We start from the raw sequence: 26,522 nt of genomic DNA, 5'->3' as shown, positions 1-26,522 counted from the left end.
TCTGCCGGTGCGCAGTAGAGTTCCGTCACGGCTGTAGAAGGGTCAGGGGGCCTGCGTTACATCGCCGGCGCGTGGGGAAGGGGCTCGTCCCTATTCGGGCGCCATTATGTGGTAAATAAATAATTAATTACCGGTACTATTTTTCTATGCATTCAATAAAACAGATAGCTCAATAAATAAGAGGCAGGATCCGGGGAATCTGAGTTTAACAGGCTTTAATCAGGCATAAGGGAAGGGACAGGATCGGAACAGCCTGAAATAGAATGGCACGAGTGGCAGCTGCAACGTCTCATTAACAGTACATAGTATATATAGGAAAACATTATAATTGCATTGAATACAGTAGGCGTAACAAGTGACAAACGTAAGATAAGAGTACATGGGCGTAAAAAGAAGGCGTGTACAAAGACATGTGATGAGAACGTCACAGAAGTGTCATGAAGTGGGTGGATACATGGAGGGGGCTACCTGGGCAGCTGGAACCTTTAACCTAGTGGTGCGCGCAAACGGACCATGACGTGTAACTGGGAGAGCTGGGGGCTCTGACTTCTGCACTAGAAGAGGAGACTAAAGTCTGAGATGTCAGGACGACATGTACCTATAGCATATCTGGTATCTGGTGTTTGGAGTACATGTTGATAGAATCTAAAAGTTATCAGGGCAAAAGCTACTTGACACTAAGACTGGTGCATGCATATATTCTACATGTATTGCGTGTGCTATGAATCTTTTATGGATATTAATACAGTAATTCTCTTGCATGGAGACAGGAAGACTAGACTATAGCTGAAGCTGTTTATACGGTTCGTTAGCTTAGGAATGTGAAGACGGAGAGCTGAACTGATAACTAGAGGCATAACATATTCTTGGCAGACAGGCAGGCAGAGCCAGGCCGGGCACCGCGCTGCGCGGCAGGAAGTAAGTGAAGGGTCAGGGATGCGGGTGGGGGCTACATCGCTCCTCGGAGTGAATTCAGGAGACTGGAGCTTGAATCTGGTGTTCAGGCCCTTTGAGGCCTAGAAAACGGGGACAAATGCGGTGAATTAACGTGCACAATGTAAAACGTTGGCAACATAGGCCTAATACTCGTTGCTTTCACGAGAACTGGAAACTGGCATACTAACGTTGGACACAACTATAATTGCGTCTTTAATCGATCATAGGGGGACATATGCATATCGATCATGCACATATTAACATAGGATGGGGAACACGTAGGCACACATGACAAGGCAAAATTCAATTTTCCTCACAGTGAGAGTGAGTCTGTCAGTGAGAGTGAGAGAGGAGTCTGTCGGTCAGCGAGAGTGAGTCTGTCAGTCAGTGAGAGTGAGTTTGTCAGTGAGAGTGAGTCTGTCATTCAGTAAGAGTGAGTCTGTCAGTCAGTGAGAGAGAATGGGAGAGTTTGTCAGTTAGAGTCTGCCAGTGAGAGTCTGTGAGAGTCTGTCAGTGAGAGTCTGTAAGATTCTGTCAGGGAAAGTCTGTGAGAGTCTGTCTGTGAGAGTGAGTCAGTCAGTCTGTCAGTGAGAGAGAGTGGGAAGTCTGTCAGTTAGAGAGTGAGCCTGTCAATGAGTGAGTCTGTCAGTGAGAGTCTGTCAGTGAGAGTCTGTCAGTGAGAGTCTGTCAGTGAGAATCTGAGAGTGAGAGTGAGTCAGTCAAAGTGAGTCAGTTAGTCTGTCTGTGAGAGTGAGTCAGTCAGTCTGTCAGTGAGAGAGAGTGGGAAAGTCTGTCTGTGAGAGTCTGTCAGTGAGAGTCTGTGAGAGTCTGTCAGGGAGAGTCTGGTCTGTGAGAGTCTGTCTGTGAGATTCTGTGAGAGTCTGGCTGTGAGAGTCTGTCTGTGAGAGTGAGTCAGTGAAAGTGAGTCAGTTAGTCTGTCAGTGAGAGAGAGTGGGAGAGTCTGTCAGTGAGAGAGTAAGCCTCTCAGTGAGTGAGTCTGTCAGTGAGAGTCTGTCAGTCAGTGAGAGAGAGAGAGTCAGTCAGTCAGTGAGAGCGAGCCTGTGAGAGTGAGTGTGAGTCTGTCAGTGAGAGTGAGTGGGAGAGTCAGTCAGTGAGAGAGAGTGGGAGAGTGAGTCAGTGAGAGTGAGTCAGTGAGAGTGAGTCAGTGAGAGTGAGTGGGAGAGTCAGTCAGTGAGAGAGTCTGTCAGTGAGAGAGTCTGTCAGTGAGAGAGTCAGTGAGAGAGAGTCAGTAGTGAGAGAAAGTCAGTAGTGAGAGAGAGTCAGTAGTGAGAGAGTCAGTGGTGAGAGTCATGGTGAGAGAGTCAGTGAGAGTGAGTCAGTGAGAGTGAGTCAGTGAGTCAGTGAGAGTGAGTTAGTGAGAGTGAGTCAGTGATAGTGAGTCAGTGATAGTCTGTCAGTGAGAATGAGTCAGTGAGAGTCTATCAGTGTGAATGAGTCAGTGAGAGTATGTCAGTGAGAAAGAGTGGGAGAGTCTGTCAGTGAGAGTCTGTGAGAGTCTGTCAGTGAGAGTCTGTAAGAGCCTGTCAGTGAGAGTCTGTAAGAGTCTGTCAGTGAGAGTCTGTAAGAATCTGTCAGTGAGAGTCTGTCAGTGAGAGTCTGTCAGTGAGCCTGTGAGTGAGTCTGCCTGTGAGAGTCTGTCTGTGAGAGGCTGTCAGTGAGAGTTTGTCTGTGAGATTCTGTGAGAGTCTGGCTGTGAGAGTCTGTCAGTGAGAGTCTGTCTGTGAGAGTGAGTCAGTGAAAGTGAGTCAGTCAGTCTGTCAGTGAGAGAGAGTGGGAGAGTCTGTCAGTGAGAGAGTAAGCCTCTCAGTGAGTGAGTCTGTCAGTGAGAGTCTGTCAGTCAGTGAGAGAGAGAGAGAGTCAGTCAGTCAGTGAGAGCGAGCCTGTGAGAGTGAGTGTGAGTCTGTCAGTGAGAGTGAGTGGGAGAGCCAGTCAGTGAGAGAGAGTGGGAGAGTGAGTCAGTGAGAGTGAGTCAGTGAGAGTGAGTCAGTGAGAGTGGGAGAGTCAGTCAGTGAGAGAGTCTGTCAGTGAGAGAGTCTGTCAGTGAGAGAGTCAGTGAGAGAGAGTCAGTAGTGAGAGAAAGTCAGTAGTGAGAGAGAGTCAGTAGTGAGAGAGTCAGTGGTGAGAGTCAGCGGTGAGAGAGTCAGTGAGAGTGAGTCAGTGAGAGTGAGTCAGTGAGTCAGTGAGAGTGAGTTAGTGAGAGTGAGTCAGTGAGAGTGAGTCAGTGATAGTCTGTCAGTGAGAATGAGTCAGTGAGAGTCTATCAGTGAGAATGAGTCAGTGAGAGTATGTCAGTGAGAAAGAGTGGGAGAGTCTGTCAGTGAGAGTCTGTGAGAGTCTGTCAGTGAGAGTCTGTAAGAGCCTGTCAGTGAGAGTCTGTAAGAGTCTGTCAGTGAGAGTCTGTAGGAGTCTGTCAGTGAGAGTCTGTCAGTGAGAGTCTGTCAGTGAGCCTGTGAGTGAGTCTGCCTGTGAGAGTCTGTCTGTGAGAGTCTGTCAGTGAGAGTCTGTCATTGAGAGTCTGCCAGTGAGCTGCCAGTGAGAGTCTGACAGTGAGAGTCTGACAGTGAGTCTGCCAGTGAGAGTCAGTAGTGAGAGAGAGTCAGTAGTCAGAGAGAGTCAGTAGTCAGAGAGAGTCAGTAGTTAGAGTGAGTCAGTGAGAGTGAGTCAGTGAGAGCGAGTCAGTGAGAATGAGTCAGTGCGAGTCTGTCAGTGAGAATGAGTCAGTTCAGTTCAAAAGCTTTATTCGATTTGTGGAACAAACCATACAAGCAGAACAACTTTACATATGTAACATACATTGCTAAAAGATGCATCAGGGTCACTGTGATTAAAAACAATCTATAAACCGTTGTAAACATAGTAAAAAAGGTTCTAAAAACATAATTTGACCGGAAGAATTAGGTTTGGACTATACAAATACTGTTGCCTGATAAAACTAAATTCATTTATAATACATTACACATACACAGACAAATATACAGACAGGAAGCCAAAGTAAAAACAAAACACAGTCAGATGTATCATATGACTATGGCTTTCCTGGCAGCTGTACATTTTAATATATATGATGCTACGAAGAAGCAGATATCCATATCCTTTAGGGAGCATAATAGCTGTAAAGCATTCTTCGTAGAACGAACATTGTATTTTAAAAAGACGGGTTTTAAATATATTACCCTAAAAGAATAATAAAATGTACAAAACAATAAGAAATGGCAGCAGCTCTGACGTGAAACGTTATCACAGGGGCATACTGTATCAGATCTGGATTTCTTTACGGGAAATGCAACAAGGTGGTGTACGATTCCCAATCGTAAGCGTGTTAGAACAAACCGGTGGGAATTACGGGTAACGCCAGAGAGGTAAGGTTGGAAACCAGTAGTTAGATTGCAGTCCCGATAAGTCATCACAGATTGCAGCTATCCAGACACCCTTGCACGACATTCTTTATTATGATTTAAAAACCTTTGTTTTATGTCTTTTTTAGGGATTGAAACAACAAATTTGTGGTCAAGAAAAATGTCAAACTGAAAAAGGAGATGAAACCAATAGTGTATATACTTGAGCCACATGATACGAGAGGAATGGTCCAACCTGAGACAATCAAGGATTATCTCCTGGGTAAATTGGGTTTCAGTCTTGGCCCAGATTGAGCGCCAGAGCAGCAAGGAGCGCAGTGCTGCTAGATCCGAGATAAATTCAATTCCTACTTCTTTATGGATCAATTCTACTGATGCTGAAGGTGGTACACATAGCAACTGTCTGAGGAACTTGTTTTCATCTCTCTGCACATTTGGACCAACACAATGTCCCCACACCCCCGCACCATAGAGTGCTGAAGACACACATCTTACATTATAAATGTTCATCATATCTTTAATACTCCTCACCCCAAGTTTAGATGAAAATTTAAAGATACTATTAGTGGACCTCATCGTTTTTAAACTAATGTTATCAAACTCGGGTTGCCATGACCCATTATTAGCAAAGGTGATTCCTAAGTAACAAAAGGTTTTAACTTGTGACATCTTGACCTTTTCAATAAAAAAGCTGGAATAGGTTTTCTTAGCTTTCATCCCACAGGACATTACAAAGGTTTTGGATTTATTTACTAGTAGTTTCCTACTTTCGATGAACAGCATAAATCTGTCGATAAGGCGCTGTAGACCAATCTGTGTGCGGGACAATAGCACGGCGTCGTCCGCATACAATAACAAGCATTTACAATGCAATAGGTCTCGCAGCATTAAAGTTAGAGTTATTGGCATTGTGTATAACAATGCCAATAGTTATAACTTTCGCAAATGTGACACCTATTGCATTTGTACTGCAATATGTGTTGAGAGCGAGTGAGTGAGTCAGTGAGTGAGAATGAGTGGGCGAGTCAGTCAGTGAGTGAGAGAGTCAGTTAGTGAGTGAGAGAGAGTGGGTGAGTCGGTCAGTGAGAGTCTGGACAGTGAGTGAGTGAGTTAGTGAGTGGGAGAGTCAGCCAGTGAGAGTCTGGTAGTGACAGTGAGTGAGTGATAGAGTTGGAGAGTCTGTCAGTTTGAGTGAGAGAATCAGTGCGAGTGAGAGTCAGTGTGAGTGAGAGTCAGTGTGAGTAAGAGAGTTAGTGTGAGTGAGTCAGTGTCAAAGTGTTGCAACTAGTGAATTGTCAAAGTGTGACAACTGGAAGGGACAAGGCACGTTTATTTCAAACTTTTGACTCCTTCGAAATCCACTAGAGCAATAATAAAACATCACAAGATAAATACATTTTTACAACAATAAATAAAATAGATGTGGTAACTAGGGAATTGTCCAAGTGTGGTAACAGACAACAGTAAATAGCGCTTAAAAACCTGCCTGTTGCTGTCGCACCGGTGGTGAAGACTGCATTAAGATTTGTGGAAAATCTATACGCTAGCAGATCCATGCACCTTCATAAGTGTGAGCTAGTGGTGAAAAAATGGGTTCTCCGATAGAATTAGTAAATGTGGTTACCACGGCCACAAAGCCTGAACATTTCATAGATTAGGCATCCTTAATAACTTTAAATATAAATCTGAAGTTATGTACACCAGCAACTGAATTTCTGCCGCTAGCACATCTCTAATTACATTACTTATATACCATGCCTGACTGCAACATTTTTGGGTATGGGGTACAGACTCAATGCAGAAGATAACTACCGGTACATAACCTTTTCCTGGTTCTGCATTGCAGGAATCTTCAGTAAAGTCAAACATTTTATTAATCTGCTTCTGCATGTGTGGGCCCTGGAACATCTTTTGCATAACTTTCTTCCATAGAAAAGCATAATAGAATCAATCAAAGATTTTATTGCGGCCCACAGAAGGGCAAAGTAAAAGCACAGAAACTTAGATAAAGTATTTAATAAATTACAGTACACAGCTCATTGCAATGCAGATAAGCTTAAATGACTTAAAATCAAGTTACATCCATGAACAACCAAGTCGATTCGATAGAGTGCCTAGGCAATTGCCAAAAACGCAAAGACCTCAAGAAGAGGCAACCTTTGTGTTGAAGGTAGGATCTGCGGAGGCAAGATGGCAGGCACGGCTGTGTCCGAGTGAGGTAGGTTATGAGTGCTCTCCGTTTCCCGCCCCCCTGCACCCCTGGATGCTGGTGAAGAAACGTGAAAGTGAATACTGAATGGTGCTAAGCGCTGGTTAAACTACCCGGAATGCTGAGGCTGCTGTCATTTTTGTATCGAGAAAGACGCCGACATAGCTGGTACTTTACCGCTCACTGGGCTTGTCAGTTCGGCGGAGCTGCGGTCGGTTCCTGGTGTCAAGGGGAAAGAGCTGCAGCTGCTGATTAGCAGTGTCAGACACGGGGCTCTATCAAACACCTGGGCCGGAGCAGTGATGGGTCCTAAGAACGCTAACACCAATGTTGTCTCTAAGGGTCCAAAGACTCGTGCAGCGGCCGCTGCAACAGTACCAGCGTCTGCTCATGTCGGCAGTCACCCAGCCCCGGTGCACGGTGCTGGCTTGGGGGATAGTGACAGAGAGCAGAGAGTTGAAAAGCGGTGCTCTGCAGGACAGCACCTACTTCCGGTTTGGCCGGCAATGCTTCCGGGTCGCCGCAGGCAGCGCGGCGGCCCGCCCTGCACGGGGAAGGGAGGCAGCTTTCGAGGAGGACAGCACCTGGCCGCGAGCGCGTTCTCGTGCGCGTGACCTTAACAAATCGCCGCGCGCGGCCAGTGCTGTCCTCCTGGAAAGCTGCCACGCTCACTATAGGTCTTTGGCGAGAGCGAGCTTCGCTCGCTTCTAGCCGAGACCTAAAAATGGGACCGGTTTACCTCCTATCAAAGGTGCATCTGCGGGGATCTGGCACAGTATGGAATCAATTTGATTGATAAAAAGGGAAAATAAAAGGGGGGCCAATACACAGCCCTGGCGGATTGTGGTTCTCAAAAATCCGGACCCTGGTGTTTTCCCGATATCGAGGTCCAATACCCGTGTCACAAAACCTCAACGTACCAAGACGATTTTGGTGTCTATGAACCGATAATGATTAGGACATCATTCCTATGTATTTTCGTCACAATCGAGGGTTGCCAACACCCCAAAATCGTAGTTTCCGTCCCCATCCCTTAAACTCCATTTTGTGAACGGCATCCATCTTGTATCTTGCCCTCATGTTAAGTCAATTAAAGGTCGAGCTTGATCAAGAGGGACACGTCCACCTTTTCGGGACTTCCCCCTGACCTGTCCCAACTGACTCCATTGCCTTCGGCCAAACCTGTTTGGGCAGCTCCTCGCCCAGTGGCCGAATACAATAGCATCAATACATAACATTCCACAAACCATTCACGACATACAGACCATGCTTTCTGCAAACATGCACCTGTCCACATTCCTTGTTTATGGCCAGTTTTATGACTGGGTTGTACCTTTCTTTATTAAGGTTTCATCGATATCTGATGGGAGTTCCAGGCCTAACTGGGTAATCTATCAACAAACTGGACATCTAAAATATGGGCTTGCTTACATGACTTTGCTCTTTGTATTATTGTAGAAATATGTGTATAGCCATATCATAAACTCAGGAATTCTTGCTTGCAGCTATTATTTTTGTATATAAGGAGACGGCTGGTTCTGTAAAAACGAACAGTCTCCCAAGAACCTACTCTCCGTGTGGTGTACTTCTGGGACACGTGTTACTTGGTAGCTACCAATAAAACTTGATCTTTGACGGTAACTAGAAGACTCCGGGTTTCTGTGGTCCGGAACAAGGGAGAACTCAGAGGTCTTCGGGTGTTATCCCCTGGCCCCACCGGGTTCCTAAAAACCCGGCACCTCAGTTGGCGCCCAACTCGGGGCGATATCAAGCGGTGACGGTCCAAGCCAGATGTTCGTGAGGAGCTTTGTGTGAAAATTCCGGAGGACGGCCAGCCACTTCAGCGACCCCTGTATGTCGACGTGGTTCCGAAGGTCTTTGCTGCGAGGTTCCCCGCGTCCCGACGGCTACGAAGGACTGCTGCCCTGACTATCGCCTTGTTTTGGACCCAGTGATCCTTGGTAGAGCGAAACGATAGACGAGTTTTCTAGCGACGTCACAGATCTTCAAATACTTCAGTTAAGTATAAGTGGAGCGTCTCCCAGTCCTTAGTTTGTCCTTAGTTTTTGGTATCCTTGAGATACGCTTTGATTTGGTACTTGCAAGCCCCAAAGCCGAAGGACTCGTGTATTCGCGAGAAATATCGTAACAGATAATCCTTTGAAGTTTGAAGCTAGACTAGTGAGCGAAGATGCCTGGTTTTAGCAGACTTGGAAACTTGTTTTGTATTGGTTGTAGTAAGGACTCCCGATTAGAGGAATCTTGTCCGGTTCCTCCAATTGGAACTCCAACGTACGAGCTCTATGTAAAGCACGGCGTAGGTCCTATAACATATAACGAAGTATGGATAAAATACACCCGCAAGGATGGTGTTTTAAAATGGCCCCAATATGGTAGTTTCGACTCAGAAGTTTTAGATAACCTAGAGGTCAAACTATTCAAGAAGAAAGCCCGACCGGCGATGTTTGACTCTTTCCGCTTATGGCGTAAAGAGGCCAAACAGAAGGAAATTAAATTAGAAAAGAAGAATAAGAGGGAAAGAGGTATTTCAGTAATGCAAGCCGCGATAAAATTTAAAGACAACGAAGAGGATCAAATAAGTGAGCAGTTGCACAGGCAACGTAAAATGGCAATAGATAAATGCTATCCCGTTTTGCCATCTCTTCAGCGAGAGATAGTAAAAGAGCGTGAGAAAGATCCATTAATGGTTCATTTGCTAAGTTCGCCACCACCCTATGCACAAAATGCAACAGCACCTCCGCAATCTTTAGTTGCACCTCTGGTAGCTGTTGCTCCTTTACCGCACTCACCAGCTACTCTTCAGCTGGCTCCTGTTTCTCTGGCGCAGCCTCCTCAAGGCTCACCGATCACATCTATTTCTCCTACTGTCCCTTCTAAAATCTCGCCTAGCACACTTTCTAGTCTCTCTGATACTCGTTCTACGAACATTTCTGTTTCTACTTTGCGTGACTCTGTTCTACCACCAGTTATTCCCCCACTTTCACCTTCCGTCTGGCATAAAATGGCCAGCATTGTTACTAACTTTCCTTCACCACTTTTTCGGTCGCCTAAAACGACCCCTAACACGGAACGAAGACAATTACGAAGCCAAATGCCCGATTATCAGGAAAGGGAATTATTGAATAAGTTAGCACGAAATTGGGCTATGGACACAGCAAGATATGATGTAGAGTCTGTCATGAACGTTTTCCGTCAATGGGATGAACCAACGCAAAGATACGTCTTTGAGCAGATGTGTGTTTTCCTGTGTGAGGATTTGGTAGATAATGGTCAGAAGACCAACGAGCAAGAGTTGTGTAGTGTACGATTTAAATTTGGGGAGGGTATGATAGTTGGTCCCGACGTTGAAAAAGCAGTTGAGATATTATTATCACATAGAAGTACGGGCGGTAATTCTGGGTCATCCTCTGACAGTGGTACATCCAACAGGAAAAGAGCGAGACAGTACCCCATGAGAGAGGTTCCTCCGGTTTGGAGGGAAGGTGATGCAAGTGCAGTTCCACCGGTTCTGCCTCATTTCCAGCGTGTATGGGTACATGTCCCCTGGAAAAGATCCGAAGTTTTAGCACTCAAGCAGACACTACCCGATCCCCGTAAAAACCCGACTGGGTATTATAAGGAGTTGTCCCAAACTGCCAGCTCATGTATAATGAATTTAGCGGATATAGACATGTTGTTTGGGAACGTTGTTCCACATCCTTTATGGAGTAAGATACGTCATACAGATCATGACCAAGAATTGGGTGACTCATGGGCAAACATTGCGACTACAGATGCTAGACAAGTCGGTGGTTTCAAGCCTGAGCCGTTGATAGCTGAACTTCCCAGTAGAATTATTGCGTACATGAAGACAATTATGCCTGAAGTACGCGTAAACTGGGACAAGCTATCCACGTGCAAGCAGAAGAAAGATGAGAATGTGTCTGACTTTTTCACGAGATTTGAGGAAACTTTCACTGACCATAGTGGTCAGGATATGGCTACCGAGGGTGGCCAAAGATTGTTTGTAGACAAGTTTGTACACAATTTGCTTCCCGAACTGTGTGCTAAACTAAAAGATTCAGAGAGTGCTTGGGCTGTCTCTACGTCAGCGCAGATTCTAGCAACAGCTCAGTACTACGAAAACAGGCGCAAAGACGAGCTAGACAAGGCAGACAAAAAGACGAAAGATTTAAAAACTAAAGTTCTTCTCCAACAGGCCTATCCGCCTCGTATGGCTAGCCAGCCCAATTATCAACAGAATAAGCAGTATTCTAGAGACGCGCAAGGAAACGAGTCTTCCCACCAGCGTGTTCCGTATGGCCCGAATCAATGTGCGTATTGCAAAGAAGAGGGTCATTTTAGGAATAATTGTCAGGCTCTTGCGCGACGCTTAAACGGTGTTTCAGGTGTAAGAGGGAGAGGTGTTCAACATGCCCCCAGAGGTAGGGGCCGTGGAAATTTCTCCCAGAACACAGTTTCTTTTCCGCCTCAGAATTCCATGAATAGCTTTGACCAACAGAATAATGCATCGTCTAGGTCAACTCAGTACTATGCTGACGACTATTACACCGAACACGACAATGAGGGTAACGATCGCTAGGACAGCCTTGGACAAAGAGAGGGAGTTGTTTCAGTTCCAGTAGACCAGGATGGTCCTTATGTCGAGGTAATTACCTCAGGAGTGTCAGAGCCATTTCTGCTGGATACTGGTGCTACAAAAAGTTCTATTATGCACTCAAAACTTCCTGGCGCACCTTTGTCTGGCGAAATGAATGTCTCAGTAGGCTTCTCTGGCGCCCCTGTTAGAAACCCGATCTCTAGTCCTATATCGCTTTCTGTTGGCCCCTGTGAATTGGAAGCACCCCTCATTCTTACAACAGGTTGCGGTGAAAATTTGTTAGGATTAGATTTGCTAAAAAGGTTGTATGCGACTTTGTACTGTTCTCCCTCGGGAGTACAACTTACCTTAGGGAAAAAAGTCATTTCTCCAATGTATTTGTCGAAAGAAGGTATTCCAACCGAATTGTCATCACTTCCTGATATACTGTGGGCTAATGGTTCCAATGACGTAGGTCGTTTGGAGATAACACCGTATGTCATAACTTTGAAAGCCAACGTCGGATTGCCACGTATTCCCCAATACAAAATATCTAACGAATGCGAGAAGGCGTTGTTAACGATCATTTATGATTTGATCGATAAAGATGTTATTGAAGAAACAACAGGGAACGTTTGTAACAGTCCAGTTTTACCGGTCTTAAAACGTACCGATCCTTCACAGCCCCCTGTGTATAGGTTTGTGATTGACCTCAGAGAGGTAAATAAGGTAGTTATCCCACAGTTTCCAGTTGTCCCCGACATTACTGCTTTATTGACAATGGTTCCAGCTTCAGCAGACTGGTTCTCGGTGATTGACCTGAAGAACGCTTTCTTCAGCATCCCGATCGCCGAAGAGAGTAGAGACCTTTTCAGCTTCAATTTAGGAGGACGAAGCTTCCGCTTCAAATGCGCTCCTCAAGGCTACTGCGAAAGTCCATCTATATTCAGTCAGGCACTGAAAACACAACTAGACACAATTGTGCTGCCAGATGGGTCAACTTTGATCCAGTACGTAGACGATCTACTGATCGCCGCAGACACTGAGGAGATTTGCAAACAAGCCACGTTGTTATTATTGCGTCACTTATGTGACATGAAGCACAAAGTCTCCCTTTCAAAGCTGCAATTTTGCCGACAAGAAGTAACCTACCTAGGTCACATCTTATCGAAGGAGGGAAGGAGACTGACACCAGAAAGAATACAGGCAATTACAGAACTAAGTGCCCCAAGGACACAGAGAGAAGTTCGAGCCTTCTTGGGCATTACATCGTACTGTAGACAATGGATACCGAATTTCTCACTACTAGCCAAGCCCTTGCTGGCACTACTCCGCAAAGACACGCCTAATCCTATGCCTTGGTCTGAAGATTGTCAGACGAGTTTCCACGAGTTGCGTGATGCATTGTGTTCGGCCCCTGTGTTGGGAAACCCCAACTACAGTAAGCCTTTTACATTGTATGTCCACGAAAAGGAAGGTTGTGCATTATCAGTCTTAACGCAACACTTTGGGGACAAACAGCGCCCATGCGCGTATTTTTCGGCAACTCTGGATCCAGTGGCTAAGGCACTGCCAAGTTGTCTAAGAGCAACCGCCGCAGCAGCTGTCTGCATTCAACAGTCTGCTGGATTAGTCATGAATAACACTCTGATCGTTATGGTTCTGCATGCAGTTGACATTTTGCTAAATAGAACAAAGACACAACATCTCACTAGCGCTCGACTATCCAGTTACGAACTTACCCTGCTAGCAAGTCACATCCACATAAAGAGGTGTGATACACTCAACCCCGCTACGTTATTACCCATCCCGACAGAGACAGACAAGGTTGACAAACATGACTGCTGTTTCAGGACAGAAGAAGAGACAAAAGGGAGAGTAGACTTACAGGACACTCCCCTTCCCGAATGCAATGATACTTTATGGGTTGATGGTTCATGTTTCAAGTTGCCGAATGGTGATACGACCACAGCATACGCCGTAACGACATTACACACCATTGTAGAGACTGCACGCATTTCCCACAATTCTGCACAAGCTGCAGAGTTGATTGCGCTTACTAGAGCATGTGTGTTGGCGAAAGGAAAGCGAGTGAATGTGTACACTGACAGCCAATATGCCTTTGGTGTGGCTCACAGTTTTGGGAGATTGTGGCGTGAACGTGGGTTCCTTACGTCCCATGGTGCAAAGATACAACATGGCCAGCTAGTTAATGAGCTCCTTGAGTCACTCACCTTGCCCCTACAAGTCGCCATTATAAAATGCAGTGCACACAAAAAGATTCAGGATGATGTTGGCCGCGGAAATGCATTGGCAGATGAGGTTGCGAAAGAAACTGCAAGGAACACAATGAGTCGGATGTATGTTATGGGTCCCGCTAGATGGACTACTGATGTGGGAATGTGTGAGGACACCATTGAAAGCGTAAAATCGATACAAGCCGAGGCCACTGAGAAGGAGGTGAATGAATGGAGAGAAAGTACAGGTAGATTGGATGCGAATGGTTGTTGGGTCGAACTATCAGAACACCAGCGATGGCTATTACCTAATGCATACGTACTTGCAGTAGTAACGATGGCTCACGGAATTGCGCACATCAGTTCGAAAGGAATATGTAAACTATTGGCCCCAGTATGGCAGAATAGCAATATCCCAAAATATGCACAGAATGTGGTTAAAAAGTGTATGGTGTGTTTGAAGTACAATCCCGGTAGGGGAACCCCAACTCCCGCTGGTCATTTTGCGCCTCCAACGTACCCGTTCGAGGTTTTACAGCTCGACTTCATCCACATGGAGAGGTGCAACAACCTAAAGTACGTGCTCGTTGTTGTCTGCGCCTTTTCAAGGTGGGTGGAAGCGTACCCCCTTAAGGACAATACCGCTTTATCAACTGCCAAAGCACTTGTCAGAGAGTTCTTCCCGAGGTTCGGTATGCCTAGAATTGTCTGGAGTGATAACGGAAGTGAATTCGTAGGATGCGTGATGAAGAGAGTGTGTGAGTGTTTAGGCATCCACCACAAATTCAACGCTGCAAATCACCCCCAATCAGCTGGATTAGTAGAGTGCTACAATGGCACTCTAAAACTCAAACTAGCCAAGATCCAAGCCAGTACAGGTCTTAAGTAGCCTGACGCACTGCCTCTAGCGCTTTTGTCAACCAGGATGACTGTCCACTCCAGATTAGGACTTAGCCCCCATGAGATCGTGTTTGGCCGCCCAGCCAACGTCTGGGGCGTGCCAAGACCCAAGAAACTAAGTGAGATAGAACACCCCGTACTACTTGACTATTTGTGCGAATTGACAACTAAATTGCGTGTTTTACACCAACAGGTTCACAGTTCCTCTCCACCAGCCTCTGACGATCCAGGTCACCTCATCGAGCCCGGTTCATGGATTTTGGTGCGGAATTTCCAGCGCACCAACAACGGACAGCCGAGGTGGACCGGACCGCACCTAGTGCTGCTTTCAACGAGATCTGCTGTTCGGGTGGAAGGCAAGAAGAACTGGGTACATGGGACCCACTGCAAACGGGTCCCTCTACCCCTTCCATACGACCGGTGGGTCAACAAAGGACTTGCCGACTCCGAGACAGAATCCGTACCTTGCTTCATCCCTTTCAGCGATGCACGTTTGAAAGAAACTAGTACTGAAAAGGAGAGTGATCATATTTTACAAGGACTTGTGTCACCATCTATGCAATTGGACACTACCGAACCTGAGACATTGTTTGAAGACCACACCATACCTGGGAAACAACGATACGACCTGCGGTCTAAACAAAGAGACTAATAAACGATTGACCTAATGTGATTTCCCTTTTCCCCTAAGAACTATTTTTTGATTTTTCAGCTCTCTCGTCCCAAGGGAACTAGCTCATTTTTGGTTTTTCGAACCGCCATCCGGTTCTGCTGCTAGGGTCGTGGTTGAAGTCTGGGGAGTGCAACTGGGAAGTTCTAGGTCCACGGTTCTGATTGGTCCACGGGAGTTACCCCGGACTGAGCAGAGCGCGCTCCCTGGGAGAATCAATCAACCACCGCGGGCAGCAACTAGAGGATGGAGTTTCCAAGGGTAGAGAGACCTGTCAGACTCACGAACTTCGAGAAACAGTTATGCACAATACTGTCCAAAAGAAGATTCCTGATACTATGTGTTTTAATGTTATGTAGCATACTTGTGTTTTTTACTGGTTATACTCTATTCGTATTTAAAGTTACCTTTTCGAATGACACCCAGCCACCATCTCCTCCCACTATTTCTCCACACTACTTTCACCCTCTACCTGAACACGAGTCTGCCCGAAGACTCGAATTTGTAAACAATTCTTTCATTCAGCTCCTACACCAACACCAGTCCGTAATGAACACATCAAACTGTTTGATATGCGGACTCATGCCACACACAACCGATAAGGGAGTCCCATACTTCATTTTGCCATTCAGCTACTATGGTTCTCTGTGGGCTTTCCAGACCATGTTCCTATTCGCCCTAGAACCATACCCGACCCGTTCCACTACGAGCGATTCCAATAACAAGGCACTAATTGCAGGGATAAGAAATATGAGTAGGGATATCGACACATATCTGACAATGCCCAAAGATGAACTCAGTCCCTACACCCGTTGGAACGTGACTAAACATGGGGTTTACCTGGTCAAGAGCCAGGCAGCAAAGAAATCCCGCCCAGTTTGGATAGTGCCCCACCGAGGTCACTTATGCTTACAGGGTATTGGTAGGGACCCCACAGCACAGTTAGGAAAGAGCATTTGCACGGAAACATATGTATTTGCTTCCCGAACTTCCCCTATACTTTTGGCAGCCAAAGGCACGTATTTCGTTTGCCACGACCAAGCCTACACGTGGTTACCCCCTGATTTCTCAGGTACATGTTTTATCTAATTTCTGCTGCCTCCCACCTACACGGCCAGAGCAGATTACCATCGGACAAGGACAGCTAGGGGTGTCGTGAGTAAAGACGACACTGCGGGTCAGGAATTCGCTGACTTCGCAAAGGGTTTTCTGCCATTTTGGGGGCCTATGGTGAACAGCAGAAATATTCGACAGTTAGCGAGGATAGTTGAATCCGCCGTGACTACGACGGCCGGAGCACTTGGCAATCTGACAACCGAGCTTCAGTCGGATCGACTTATGACCCTTCAGAACCGAATTGCCTTAGACATCATACTCGCCGATCGTGGTGGTGTGTGTAGAGTCATCCAATCCAGTTGTTGCATATTCATCCCTGATAACGCACCGACAGTATACCAGGCCATCTCCAAACTACACGAAATATCTGGTTCCCTTCACGTTGAGAAAGGGGACTGGTCCCTGCTGGGGTGGTTCTGGGAGCTGATCACTGCCTGGGGATGGAAAATTTTGATCTTCATTGGGATGACCCTGGCACTTCTGTTCATGTTTTGCCTATGTATACAGTGTGCTCCTGCACTATGTGGCCTCTGTGCTACCTCGTGTGTACGGAAGCCTGTGTCACAGGACGAGCTGAGTAACAGAATGATGCTACAGCAACATCTCCACGAATTTCTTCATACCGATTTGGACTCAGATTAGCATGAGTTATTGCCTTATATGAGGGCAAAAGGAGGGACTGTGGTTCTCAAAAATCCGGACCCTGGTGTTTTCCCGATATCGAGGTCCAATACCCGTGTCACAAAACCTCAACGTACCAAGACGATTTTGGTGTCTATGAACCGATAATGATTAGGACATCATTCCTATGTATTTTCGTCACAATCGAGGGTTGCCAACACCCCAAAATCGTAGTTTCCGTCCCCATCCCTTAAACTCCATTTTGTGAACGGCATCCATCTTGTATCTTGCCCTCATGTTAAGTCAATTAAAGGTCGAGCTTGATCAAGAGGGACACGTCCACCTTTTCGTGACTTCCCCCTGACCTGTCCCAACTGACTCCATTGCCTTCGGCCAAACCTGTTTGGGCAGCTCCTCGCCCAGTGGCCGAATACGATAGCATTAATACATAACATTCCACAAACCATTCACGACATACAGACCATGCTTTCTGCAAACATGCACCTGTCCACATTCCTTGTTTATGGCCAGTTTTATGACTGGGTTGTACCTTTCTTTATTAAGGTTTCATCGATATCTGATGGGAGTTCCAGGCCTAACTGGGTAATCTATCAACAAACTGGACATCTAAAATATGGGCTTGCTTACATGACTTTGCTCTTTGTATTATTGTAGAAATATGTGTATAGCCATATCATAAACTCAGGAATTCTTGCTTGCAGCTATTATTTTTGTATATAAGGAGACGGCTGGTTCTGTAAAAACGAACAGTCTCCCAAGAACCTACTCTCTGTGTGGTGTACTTCTGGGACACGTGTTACTTGGTAGCTACCAATAAAACTTGATCTTTGACGGTAACTAGAAGACTCCGGGTTTCTGTGGTCCGGAACAAGGGAGAACTCAGAGGTCTTCGGGTGTTATCCCCTGGCACCACCGGGTTCCTAAAAACCCGGCACCTCAGGATGCCTCTTGAAACTTTAAGGAAAGAGGTACATTCGCCTAGGGATCCATAGCGCACCTTACACGACAGTCTCTCATATAACCTGGCCACAAAGTGTACAATCTCCTTTGGTGCTCCTGCCTCTAGCAGGACCTGCCATAATATAGAGTGGTCAACCAAGTCAAACGCACAGCTCAAGTCCGCAAAACATAGAAACAGGCTCCCTTTTTTGACTTCCGTACATTTGTTAATTAAAAGATCTAAATTCACACACTGTTCTAGTGTCCCCATGCCTTTTCTAAAACCATATTGAACCTTGGTTAAAATGTTCTTTTCATTTGCCCAGGTGTCCAGCCTCTGCAGCATGATTCGACTCATTACCTTAACTGAGGCATCCAGTAAGGAAATGGGGCAATAATTACCCGCCTCCGATTTGCTGCCTTTCTTGAACATGGGTATGATGACCGACTGGCCCCAAGATGGTGGAGTACATCCCTCTGCTGCTGCATTGAAGACCCTCACTAGAATGGGCGCCCACCGATTCATTTCGGTTTTGAGTAGGTCTATAGGTACTCCGTCGGGGCCCGGGGCCTTTCCTCCTTTACTGTCAGACAGGCCTTCATAAACCTCATCCAAGTTAATTCCCAATGATAAGGGCAACCAGACTGAAGCCTCATGGGCCGGTGTTTCTAGGGACTTCCCTTCCGGATTAAAAATATTTGTAAAATGATCTGTCAGTCAGTCAGTGAGAGAGAGTGAGAGAGTATGTCAGTGAGAGTCTGTCAGTGTCACTGAGTCTGTCAGTCAGTGTGAGTGAGTCAGTCAGTGAGAGAATCTGTCAGTCAGTGGGAGTGTCTGTCAGTGAAAGTGAGTCAGTCCATCAGTGAGGGTCTGTCAGTCAGTGAAAGAGAGTCTGTCAGTGAGAGTGAGTGAGTCAGTGAGAGTCTGTCAGTGAAAGTCAGTGAGTCAGTGAGAGTCTGTCAGTGAGAGTGAGTGAGTCAGTCAATCAGTGAGCGAGTGGGAGAGTCAGTCAGTGAGAGAGTCTGTCAGTGAGAGTGAGTCGGTCAGTCTGTCAGTGAGAGAGAGTGGGAGAGTCGGTCAGTGAGAAAGTGAGTCTGTCAGTGAGTGAGTCTGTCAATGAGAGTCTGTCAGTGAGAGTCTGTCAGTGAGAGAGAGTGGGAGAATCTGTCAGTGAGAGAATGAGAGTCAGTAAGTGAGAGTGGGTGAGTCAGTCAGTCTGTCAGTGAGAGCGAGTGAGAGAGTCTGTCAGTGAGAGAGTGAGAGTGAGTCTGTCAGTGAGAGAGTTTGTCAGTGAGAGTGAGTCTGTCAGTCAGTGAGAGTGAGTCTGTCAGTCAGTGAGAGAGTTTGTCATTCAGTGAGAGTAAGTATGTCAGTCAGTGATGGTGAGTGAGTCAGTCAGTCAGTGAGAGTGAGTGAGTCAGTCATTAAGAGAGAGTGAGCCGGTCAGTCAGTGTGAGTGAGTCTGTCAGTCAGTCAGTGAGAGAGAGTGGGAGAGTCTGTCAGTGAGAGTCTCGCAGTCAGTGAGAGTGAGTCTGTAAGTCAGTGAGTGAGTGTGTCTGTTAGTGAGAGAGTCTGTTACTAAGAGAGTGAGAGTGAGTCTGTCGGTGACAGTGAGAGAGTGAGTCTGCCAGTCAGTGAGAGTGAGTCTGTTAGAGTGTGTCTGTTAGTCAGTGAGAGTGAGTCAGTCAGTCAGTGAGAGAGAGTGTAAGTGAGTTAATCAGTGAGAGTCAGTCAGTGAGAGAGGGTGAGTCTGTCAGTGAGAGTGAGAATCAGTCAATGAGAGAGAGTCAGTCAGTGAGAGAGAGAGAGTCAGTCGGTGAGAGAGAGAGAGAGAGAGAGAGTCAGTCAGTGAGAGTGGGAGAGTCTCTCAGTAAGAGTCTGTCAGTGAGAGTGAGTCTGTCAGTCAGTGAGAGTGAGTCAGTCTGTGAGAGAGAGTCTGTCAGTTTGGGAGAGAGTGTCAGTGAGTGTGAGTCTGTCAGTCAGTGAGAGAGAGTGAGAGAGACTGGGAGTGTCTGTCAGTGAGAGTGAGTCTGTCAGTCAGTGAGAGAGAGTGAGAGAGTATGTCAGTAAGAGTCTGTCAGTGAGAGTGAGTCTGTCAGTCAGTGAGAGAGAGTGGGAGAGTCTGTCAGTGAGAGTGAGTCTGTCAGTCAGTGAGAGAGAGTGAGAGAGTATGTCAGTGAGAGTCTGTCAGTGAGCCTGTCAGTCAGTGAAAGTGAGTGAGTCAGTCAGTGAGAGAATCTGTCAGTCAGTGAGAGTGTCTGTCAGTGAGAGTGAGTCAGTCCATCAGTGAGAGTCTGTCAGTCAGTGAGAGAGAGTCTGTCAGTGAGAGTGAGTGAGTGAGTCAGTGAGAGTCTGTCAGTGAGAGTGTGTCAGTCAGTGAGAGTCTGTCAGTGAGAGTGAGTCAGTCAGTCAATCAGTGAGAGAGTGGGAGAGTCAGTCAGTGAGAGAGTCTGTCAGTGAGAGTGAGTCAGGCAGTCTGTCAGTGAGAGAGAGTGGGAGAGTCTGTCAGTGAGAAAGTGAGTCTGTCAGTGAGTGAGTCTGTCAATGAGAGTCTGGCAGTGAGAGTCTGTCAGTGACAGAGAGTGGGAGAATCTGTCAGTGAGAGAATGAGTGAGTCTGTCAGTGAGAGTGAGAGTGAGTCTGTCAGTGAGAGTGAGTCTGTCAGTGAGAGTGAGAGAGGAGTCTGTCAGTCAGCGAAAGTGAGTCTGTCAGTCAGTGAGAGTGAGTTTGTCAGTGAGAGTGAGTCTGTCAGTCAGTGAGAGTGAGTCTGTCAGTCAGTGAGAGAGAGTGAGTTTGTCATTCAGTGAGAGTAAATATGTCAGTCAGTGAGAGTGAGTGAGTGAGTGAGTCAGTGAGAGTGAGTCAGTCAGTCATTAAGAGAGAGTGAGCCAGTAAGTCAGTGAGAGTGAGTCTGTCAGTCAGTCAGTCAGTCAGTGAGAGAGAGTGGGTTAGCCTGTCAGTGAGAGTCTCGCAGTCAGTGAGAGTGTAGCAGTCAGTCAGTGAGTGAGTCTGTTAGTGAGAGAGTCTGTTAGTAAGAGAGTGAGAGTGAGTCTGTCAGTGAGAGTGAGTCTGTCAGTGAGAGTGAGAAAGTGAGTCTGGCAGTCAGTGAGAGTGAGTCTGTTAGAGTGTGTCTGTTAGTCAGTGAGAGTGAGTCAGTCAGTCAGTGAGAGAGAGTGAGTCTGTCAGTGAGAGTGAGAATCAGTCAGTGAGAGAGAGAGTCAGTCAGTGAGAGAGAGAGTCAGTCAGTGAGAGAAAGAGAGTCAGTCAGTGAGAGAGTGGGAGAGTCTGTCAGTGAGAGTCTGTCAGAGAGAGTGAGTCTGTCAGTCAGTGAGAGAGAATGGGAGAGTCTCTCAGTGAGAGTCTGTCAGTGAGAGTGAGTCTGTCAGTCAGTGAGAGTGAGTCAGTCTGTGAGAGAGAGTCTGTCAGTCTGTGAGAGAGTTTGTCAGTCTGTGAGAGAGAGTCTGCCAGTCAGTGAGAGAGAGTGAGTCAGTCAGTGAGAGCGAGTGGAAGAGTCTGTCAGTGAGTGTGAGTCTGTCAGTCAGTGAGAGAGAGTGGGAGAGTCTGTCAGTGAGAGTGGGTGAGTCAGTCAGTCTGTCAGTGGGAGAGAGTGAGAGAGTCTGTCAGTGAGAGAGTGAGAGTGAGTCTGTCAGTGAGAGTGAGACTGTCAGTGAGAGAGTGAGTCTGTCAGTCAGCTAGAGTGAGTCTGTCAGTCAGTGAGAGTGAGTTTGTCAGTGAGAGTGAGTCTGTCAGTCAGTGAGAGTGAGTCTGTCAGTGAGTGAGAGAGTTTGTCATTCAGTGAGAGTAAGTATGTCAGTCAGTGAGAGTGAGTGAGTGAGTGAGTGAGTCAGTGAGAGTGAGTGAGTGAGTCATTAAGAGAGAGTGAGACGGTCAGTCAGTGAGAGTGTGTCTGTCAGTCAGTCAGTCAGTGAGAGAGAGTGTGAGTCTGTCAGTAAGAGTTTCGCAGTCAGTGAGAGTGAGTCTGTCAGTCAGTGAGTGAGTGAGTTTGTTAGTGAGAGAGTCTGTTAGTAAGAGAGTGAGAGTGAGTCTGTCGGTGAGAGTGAGAGAGTGAGTCTGCCAGTCAGTGAGAGTGAGTCTGTTAGAGTGTGTCTGTTAGTCAGTGAGAGTGAGTCAATCAGTCAGTGAGAGAGAGTAAGTGAGTCAGTCAGTCAGAGTCAGTCAGTGAGAGAGTGTGAGTCTGTCAGTGAGAGTGAGAATCAGTCAATGAGAGAGAGAGTCAGTCAGTGAGAGAGAGAGTCAGTCAGTGAGAGAGAGAGAGAGAGTCAGTCAGTGAGAGAGTGGGAGAGTCTGTCAGTGAGAGTCTGTCAGTGAGAGTGAGTCTGTCAGCCAGTGAGAGAGAGTGGGAGAGTCTCTCAGTGAGAGTCTGTCAGTGAGAGTGAGTCTGTCAGTCAGTGAGAGTGAGTCAGTCTGTGAGAGAGAGTCTGTCAGTCTGGGAGAGAGTCTGTCAGTCTGTGAGAGAGTCTGTCAGTCAGTGAGAGAGAGTGAGTCAGACAGTGAGAGCGAGTGGGAGAGTCTGTCAGTGAGTGTGAGTCTGTCAATCAGTGAGAGAGTGGGAGAGTCTGTCAGCGAGAGTGAGTCTGCCAGTCAGTGAGAGAGAGTGATAGAGTATGTCAGTGAGAGTCTGTCAGTGTCAGTGAGCCTGTCAGTCAGTGAGAGTGAGTGAGTCAGTCAGTGAGAGAATCTGTCAGTCAGTGAGAGTGTCTGTCAGTGAGAGGGAGTCAGTCCATCAGTGAGAGTCTGTCAGTCAGTGAGAGAGAGTCTGTCAGTGAGAGTGAGTGAGTCAGTGAGAGTCTGTCAGTGAGAGTGAGTCAGTCAGTGAGAGTCTGTCAGTGAGAGTGAGTCAGTCAGTCAATCAGTGAGAGAGTGGGAGAGTCAGTCAGTGAGAGAGTATGTCAGTGAGAGTGAGTTAGTCAGTCTGTCAGTGAGTGAGAGTGGGTGAGTCAGTCAGTCTGTCGGTGAGAGAGAGTTAGAGAGTCTAGCAGTGAGAGAGTGAGAGTGAGTCTGTCAGTGAGAGTGAGACTGTCAGTGAGAGAGTGAGTCTGTCAGTCAGCGAGAGTGAGTTTGTCAGTGAGAGTGAGTCTGTCAGTCAGTGAGAGTGAGTCTGTCAGTCAGTGAGAGAGTTTGTCATTCAGTGAGAGTAAGTATGTCAGTCAGTGAGAGTGAGTGAGTTAGTCAGTCAGTGAGAGTGATTAAGTCAGTCATTAAGAGAGAGTGAGCCGGTCGGTCAGTGAGAGTGAGTGTGTCAGTCAGTCAGTGAGAGAGAGTGGGAGATTCTGTCAGTGAGAGTCTGGCAGTCAGTGAGAGTGAGTCTGTCAGTCAGTGAGTGAGTGAGTCTGTTAGTGAGAGAGTCTGTTAGTAAGAGAGTGAGAGTGAGTCTGTCGGTGAGAGTGAGAGAGTGAGTCTGCCAGTCAGTGAGAGTGAGTCTGTTAGAGTGTGTCTGTTAGTCAGTGAGAGTGAGTCAGTCAGTCAGTGAGAGAGAGTAAGCGAGTCAGTCAGTGAAAGTCAGTCAGTGAGAGAGAGTGAGTCTGTCAGTGAGAGTGAGAATCAGTCAATGAGAGAGAGAGTCTGTTAGTGAGAAAGAGAGTCAGTCAGTGAGAGAGAGAGAGTCAGTCTGTGAGAGAGAGTGAGTCAGTCAGTGAGAGCGAGTGGGAGAGTCTGTCAGTGAGTGTGAGTCTGTCAGTCAGTAAGAGAGAGTGTGAGAGTCTGTCATTGAGAGTGAGTCTGTCAGTCAGTGAAAGAGAGTGAGAGAGTATGTCAGTGAGAGTATGTCAGTGTCAGTGAGCCTGTCAGTCAGTGAGAGTGAGTGAGTCAGTCAGTGAGAGAATCTGTCAGTCAGTGAGAGTGTCTGTCAGTGAGAGTGAGTCAGTCCATCAGTGAGAGTCTATCAGTCAGTGAGAGAGAGTCTGTCAGTGAGAGTGAGTCAGTCAGTCATTAAGAGAGAGTGAGCCGGTTAGTCAGTGAGAGGGAGTCTGTCAGTCAGTGAGAGAGAGTGGGAGAGTCTGTCAGTGAGAGTCTCGCAGTCAGTGAGAGTGAGTCTGTCAGCCAGTGAGTGAGTGAGTCTGTTAGTTAGAGAGTCTGTTAGTAAGAGAGTGAGAGTGAGTCTGTCAGTGAGAGTGAGTCTGTCAGTGAGAGTGAGAGAGTGAGTCTGCCAGTCAGTGAGAGTGAGTCTGTTAGAGTGTGTCTGTTAGTCAGTGAGAGTGAGTCAGTCAGTCAGTGAGAGAGAGTAAGTGAGTCAATCAGTGAGAGTCAGTGAGTGAGAGAGAGAGAGTGAGTCTGTCAGTGAGAGTGAGAATCAGTCAGTGAGAGAGAGAGTCAGTCAGTGAGAGAGAGAGTCAGTCAGTGAGAGAGAGAGAGAGAGTCAGTCAGTGAGAGAGTGGGAGAGTCTGTCAGTGAGAGTCTGTCAGTGAGAGTGAGTCTGTCAGTCAGTGAGAGAGAATGGGAGAGTCTCTCAGTGAGAGTCTGTCAATGAGAGTGGGTCTGTCAGTCAGTGAGAGTGAGTCAGTCTGTGAGAGAGAGTCTGTCAATATGTGAGAGAGTCTGTCAATCTGTGAGAGAGAGTCTGCCAGTCAGTGAGAGAGAGTGAGTCAGTCAGTGAGAGCGAGTGGGAGAGTCTGTCAGTGAGTGTGAGTCTGTCAGTCAGTGAGAGAGAGTGAGAGAGAGTGGGAGAGTCTTTCAGTGAGAGTGTGGCAGTGAGTCTGTCAGTGAGAGTGAGTGAGTCAGTCAGTGAGAGAGAGTCTGTCAGTGAGAGTGAGTCAGTCTGTCAGTGAGAGTCTGTCAGTGAGAGTGAGTGAGTCAGTCTGTCAGTAAGAGTCTGCCAGTGAGAGTCTGTCAGTGGGAGAGAGTGAGTGAGTGAGTGAGTGAGTGAGTGAGTGAGTGAGAGAGTGGGAGAGTCAGTCAGTGAGAGTGGGAGAGTCGATCAGTGAGAGTGAGAGTCTGTGTGAGTGAGAGAGTCAGTGAGTCAGTGTGAGTGAGAGTCAGTGTGAGTGAGAGTGTGAGTGAGTGTCAGTGAGAGTGTCAGTGTCAGTGAGAGTCTGTGAGAGTGTCTGTGAGAGTGTGAGAGAGTGAAAGTCGGTGAGAGTGTCAGTGAGAGTGTGAGAGAGTGAAAGTCGGTGAGAGTGTCAGTGAGAGTGTGAGAGAGTGAAAGTCGGTGAAAGTGTCAGTGAGAGTGTGATAGTCAGTGAGAGTGAGTCAGCCATTAATGCAAGGCATTTGCAGTTAGGGTGAGTACTCTAAAGATCAACTTTCCTTGTGACAATGGTTCGAATATAAAACCCGCACATGTTTGCAGAGTTTAACGATTTGTGGCTATTCGTAATGCTCTGAGGATACTACATTATATGCAAATAAATACATGCAGAACAAATACAAGAAACAATTATAGTGAAGACTTGAATCTGCATGTTCTGAAAACCTGTAATTTCGCATCTTTCAAAAGAGCACAAGTGGTGGAGGAGGGGAAGGAGCTTTGAAGCAAAGTAAAGGCACTCAGAGCGGCCATAAAGTGCGTGCAAAGTAAAACAGGACTCAAGAGCAGTCTTCCATTTTTCAAGCACGGCACTCGAGCTTGTGGCACGCCGCTGCGCGCTCCCGCAAGGTGGATGCCGCCTCAAGCACGAGTGCAGTGCTTGAAAAAGTAAAGAGCAACGGCTAAAGACCCTCCTATGCAGCGCATGTGCTCTGTGTAGGCGAGACATAAAAAGGGCACTGTGTGAGTGTGAATTGAGGGATGGAGAGCTGCTGTCCCTCGCAGGCCTCCATACTTGCATTTGCAGACAGCCCTTTAGGTAACATTTGCAAACAGAGTCCAGGCTTGTTTCTATTAATGTTGTAGGATTGTGTGCATCCTGTGGATTGATCATTTTTTGCGCTGTGATGTACTAATATATTAATTATGGCAACAAATACCATAATGCCACTGACCCGTTGCTGTACTGAGCCAGTGACTGTTATGAGACCTGCAAATAGCCAGGGGTCCTGGACGTCTGCAACTTTCTAAGTTGCCCTAATGATTAACACCACAAGATGGCACCAGTGCTCCGTGCAAGAAACTGCAGGTTAATCATTAATTTCAAACACACTTGAAATTGTAATAATAAAGATATTATAATCATGAGCAGTTTAAAATGTTCTAGGTATAGCAGCGGTCCCTATGGCGTCCGCCACACCCAAGTGTACGCTTAGTTTCAATATTGGGAAGTTAATAATGCTTCGGCACCAACTGACGAAAGACTTTCAAGGCATTGCAACCCTAACGTGACGTCATTCCAGATCAAGGTATGTTTTATTACTCAGTACTCTAAGAGACAAGACTATGAATTGCCTCCTTCGAGATTCAAACCTGCGACCTCCGGGGTATCACACCCTGCCGAAGCGTCTGTATACCCTCTCGGGTGATTAGTGTGCTATACAAATCACATAATATATCACACATCTTTGCTGCATGCAATAAGGACTCGCACTATGTGAGGGGATGTGGCGTAACGGTTAGAGCTACCGACCTTCTAGCTAGCCAACCAGGTCGACTCTCGGTGTCGGCCAAACATCCTCTGGTTCTGGGCAAATCAATCTCCCCGTGCCTACCAAAAAAAAACGAACGTATCCTTGTGTGACGTAACTGCTGCTCCTATACCTTCGGGTCGAGCTCCCGCTATAAAAAAAACTGCAAAAAATACAAACAAACAAAAAACTATCACACAGGATCTGAGCCCGTGACCAACAGGTTACACATACATATGTGCAGTAATCTCCTGAGCGATAGTCCAGAATACGAGAAGTGTTGTTTGAATGCAAGATCTCTGCCGCCGGGGCATCTATGCGCAGACCTATTTTCGTCCATGAACTGAGTCTAAGAGGGCCTGGTGCCCTGTCCTTCAAAGC

At 46.8% G+C, this 26,522-nt stretch overlaps 1 protein-coding gene across 3 annotated transcripts in view; it reads right to left on the bottom strand.

Annotated features, from left to right (window-relative positions):
• The window catches only part of LOC144756276 (transmembrane protein 268-like), a 112,772-nt gene that overhangs the window by 85,660 nt on the left and 590 nt on the right, over window positions 1-26,522 (bottom strand). The window lies entirely within an intron of this gene.

The sequence above is a fragment of the Lissotriton helveticus genome, chromosome 5_1 (genome assembly GCF_964261635.1).
Source record: "Lissotriton helveticus chromosome 5_1, aLisHel1.1, whole genome shotgun sequence".
NCBI classification, from domain to species: domain Eukaryota; kingdom Metazoa; phylum Chordata; class Amphibia; order Caudata; family Salamandridae; genus Lissotriton; species Lissotriton helveticus.
Note: the sequence above shows the minus strand (reverse complement) of the source record. Positions and strands in the feature narration are given on the sequence as shown.